The 4,626-nt window shown below is 42.9% G+C and overlaps 1 pseudogene; it reads right to left on the bottom strand.

The window, feature by feature from the left end:
- Positions 1-1,159: 1,159 nt before the first annotated feature.
- Positions 1,160-3,733, bottom strand: LOC110297938 (annotated as a pseudogene).
- Between the last annotated feature and the right edge of the window lie 893 nt (positions 3,734-4,626).

A 4,626-nucleotide genomic window follows, 5' to 3' on the forward strand; every position in this document is an offset into this window, starting at 1 on the left:
CTGTCTGCCTCTGTGGTCCTCACTCTCACCTGTGCAGACTAAGTTCGGCGGAGTCCAATTCCAGATTTTTAAAAGATTAATCTTTATACTTCTGCTACTCTAGAACCACTACAAGTACCACCTTCTGTATTAGTCAAAGAGAATAAAGAGTGGATCTATCAGAGTCTCATCAATCCCTGATGAGTCTCTGGATTTCTTAGAAGTCTTCAGTAGCTCTGGGATCAGGAAGCTCTCACTTCTAGTTGGTCAGCTCCCATGAAGACACCACTTCCCGATCCATCCAAGAGGACTCACTGCACTCAGAGCATTTGATAAGAATTCCTCCCCAACTACCTCCTACTCCCAAGGCTCAGAGCTGCTGCTGCTGGGAGCCTGGTAGACTCTGGAACCATCACCAACCAAAATCCACACCCTCCGGGATACCACTCTTCTTCCTTCACTTCCACACCTTCTGCCCTCTCCTTGTTGCTGAGCACACTTCTAGTTGGTTTGCTCCCATGAAGACAACATATCTTGATACATTCTAGAGGACCTGCTGCCCTCAGAGCAGTTGGACGACAGCTGGACTGCTCCACTGAATACCCAGCAGTCTGAAGACCTCCCAGGAGATCTACTACAGCCAACCCAACAGATCAACTGCTTCTCTGCCCCAGTGAAGAGCTCTCAGTTGGTAGGCCCCACAAGTGATCTGATATAACCAGAGCCACAGGCCTACCAGGAGACCTGAGACAACACAGGGACAAAAGAGGCAAACTCCTCCATAAAGTCACCTAGACCAAAAAACACAAGAGATATCAAGATGGAGAAAAGCAAGCTAAAGACCATAAGCAACAGAAGACAAAATACATGGGCATCATCAGTGCCTATTCTCCCACCACAGCAAGCCCTAAATACACCAACACACCTGAAAATAAGGAATCTGTACTAAAATCCCATCTCTAAAAGGTAATAGTACTTTAAGGAGGGTATCAATAACTCACTGAAAGAAATACAGGTAAACAGGTGGAGGGATTGGATATTTTCTTTATTTACATTTCAAAAGTTTTCTCCTCTCCAAGTCTCCCCTCCAGAAGCCCCCTATCTTATCCCCCTTCCCCCTGCCTCTATAAGGTACTCCTGGAAGGGCCTCTCTTCCTATTGATGTCCAACATATGCTTGTTTATTTGCTGTCTCCTGGAACATTTACACTCTCCTTCTTTTTTGAGTTTGGATTATCTTTTGCATTGTGACTGTGTCTTGTTGAAAATTTTTCTGGATAGTTGCCTCCTTGATTTCTACAACATTGTCCAGCAGCATAGTCATCTCTGTACCCTCTTGTGAAGGGTGGATTTTTGATATTAAGAAGTAAGATTCTCTCTGGAGAAAAGACCTTTCTGTTGGCCTAGGGTCTAGACCATACTGCTACTGCTTGTCGTTTGCCTATTCTCATACCACTCACAGTACTTCCTCTCCCATTCCTGGTAGCGTTCTATCTCTTCTTGAGGTACATCGAGTTTAGTGGGAGACTGTCCCTTAAATGCAGGAGCAGATCTGGACTATGAGTGATATCCTCTATAGGGAGGGGACCTTGACTTAGATCTGCGATATCCATGAGATCTGGACCATGAATGGTCATTGCAGATCTTGCCTCTGCCTCTTCTGGAAGATGGGATGATCATGAAGGAGAGTGAGAGTGTGAGCTGCTGAAGGACTGAGAGTAAGAGTGTGAATGTGTTGAGCCAGGCCTTGACTTTGAGTCAGTGTATGAACTTCTTGAATATGATGACCCACTATAGGGAAATTTAGACTCTTCCTTTGGTCGTTTTTGCTCTCTATAGAATTCTTCCCTGGACAAAAGAGGTACTTGTGTTGTGGGGATGGTATTTGAATGGGCAGTGTGAACTCCTGATGAAACCCAAGCTGTTGATGTGTTGGCAGAAGCTGGTGGAATCCCTGGAGGAGGAGCAGTATATCCTGCTGGTGGAGGCTAGCCAGGAGGAAACTGAGGAGGAAACTGTGGGGGAGGTATACCTAGAGGAAGAGGAAGGGGAAGAGGTTGCATAGGAGGTGATGGGACAGGCAAAAAGAGTGTAGTTGCTGGTCATGATTTGCCTTGACTCCTCTGTGATGGTTTGCTGTAGTGTTGCCAGCGGTTTATTTCTCTATAACAGTTTTTTTGTTCTCTTCTCATTTGCTGTGGTGGGGAAACTAGGTACCCATGCTTGTTGGAATGTTCCCAACCTGGTTGACCACCACCTGGACGAGCAGCATTTATTCTCACTGGACCAGTTATGGGGATAAACTGCTCATGTAATATTGACTGTCCCAACAAAGGTTGAGTTTCAAGTACTGGCACCTGGCCAAGCTTTTCTTCCATAAGAGCAGTAACAGCAATTGAAGAGGCTCCCTTTGAATGTTCTGATGTAAGGGCAGCAGCTGGTAATAATTTGTTATCTGAATCCCGAAAGGATCCATCTGATTTTTCTGAATGGACTAATATAGATACTCTTGCAGTTGTATCAGGTACTGGAGCTGGGGAAGAAGATGGGCTTTCAGGCCAAGGAGCCAAGGAAGATGAATTTGAAGCTAATGAGGTTACACAGGGAGTTAAGTGAGCTGAGGAAGATATCACTGGATTCTTCAGAGGATCCCACTGCCTTGATGTGGGAGATTTCATAGGAGGCTGCAGGTTCTGCTGAATGAGTGCACTTGGTGGAGATGGTGGGGGTGGGGACGGAGTTACCTGTTTTCCGAGTCTCTTTGTATAGTCAGTTTGATTTTTAAAGTTATTAACAGCCTGTCGTAAAACCTTGTTGGCAACTAAAGCATCAGGAGAAACATCATTTTGATGACATGTTGGACATGTATGTTCATCTGATTCCAGAAGTGCTGTTCTTATACAGTCATCACAGTAACTGTTTCCACAGCAGGGGATGATAGCAGCATCAGTCATAGTGTCTTTGCAGATGAGGCACAAGAGCTCATCTGGGACAGGATCAGCTTCTTCTGAAGATGATGATGATGGTTCCTCTGGTAAGAAGGGTGGTTTCTCTTTCTTCCCAATTGCATAGGCCTCTGCATTTATAGTCGGTATTGCATATTGCCCAGTTTTTGTAAGCATTGCACCTTTCATATTAGGATCTTTCACTTCCATCATAAAACTTCTAGGAATTCCAGTGCTCTTTCTGATCCTAGGATAAGATTCAAAGTTCTTATTCACATTTGTTGGGCAATTATTAATATAATGACCAGGTTTGCCACAACGAAAACAGGTGTAAGATGGAGGTGGGAAGCCTACTGGAGTTTTCTTCATGTAATTGATTGGGTCATATTCATGGCCAGATTGTATCATCATTGCTTTAATTTTGTCTTCCTCAGAAGCATTGGCCTCAGTCAGATTGGCAGTCTTTATAAGCTGGGCCAGAGAAATAGATGCAGAAGAGTCATTAACTGCTNTTGTAGTTCCCATTACTGGTTTAGTGTGAATCATTTGATATGTCTTGCTTTTAGACTTCACACCTACAACAGGAATTCTTCTGACAATCACAGATGAATTCTTAGGGATGAGCGCATTATCATCAGTATATTCTTCTTCCGTCTCTGCATTGGTGATCTGCAGATCACTATTGGCAGTTTTCAGCTTTTCTCTCCCCATAATCTGCTTCTTTAAGTAGAATAGGGAGATATGGAGCCCATCGAAGGTGATAGTGTTGTAGCTGAGTTTAGAGGAAAATTTATAGTGCACACAGGACATTGTGGCAAAGGATTTCCTGAGCTAGGCAAGGAGCTGACAGCTGATGTTTGCAAATCCTGGAGCCCAGTCCTGTGGGTTGGAAGTAACTCAGGTCTCCCAAAGATGCTCTAAGAGAATAAAAGATTTGTTGTGTCACTGTAGATCAAATCCATAAATATCTTTCCATATTAAAGACCATACTTGTCATATGCCTAAATACATGATGCTAAATAACTGTCAAATTAACAAGAGAAAAACAAAAACCCAAAACAAAACAAAAACCCAAAACTCCAAATTATGGAATACAATCTTGAAGTAAACAGCCCTTCCTTTGCTTGCCCTGTTGCAGGGCCCTCATTCCATTTTAAATTACAAAGACCCACAGGTGGGTTGACGTTCTTTTTGTCTTTTGGCATGGGGGATATTGCATTTATAAATTCAAAAATCATAAAAATTACTCTAAAACTTTACAACTACTATCATTTACAGTGCCCAATGTCCTGCCTCACTGAATTTTACAGGCTAGGCTCAGAGAAGCTCAGCAACTGAGAACAAAATCAAACATCTGAGAGGTGGCAGAGTTTTCAGAAACTTCCTGAATGCCAGTGTCCCAGATTCTGACAGAACTTGGTTTAAATCAATCATCTTGTCAGAGACACCTTCCTAAGAACATCTTACTAAGATACTCATTGCTATTGGCCTTCCTTATTTTCTTCTTAGCTGCAAAGGAATATACCTGTTTGTACCTTTGGTATTTTTATTATTAATTTTTTAAAACTTGTTTTTTCTGAGGTCTCACTCTATTGCCCATGCTGGCCTGAACTCACAATCTTCTTGTCTCAATTTCCAGAGTGCCAGTATTGCTAAGTTTTTCTTGGTTAGTTGGTCTTTCCCATTCTCTCAGCTTAGAACAT

The sequence above is a fragment of the Mus caroli genome, chromosome 7 (assembly GCF_900094665.2).
Source record: "Mus caroli chromosome 7, CAROLI_EIJ_v1.1, whole genome shotgun sequence".
NCBI classification, from domain to species: Eukaryota; Metazoa; Chordata; class Mammalia; order Rodentia; family Muridae; genus Mus; species Mus caroli.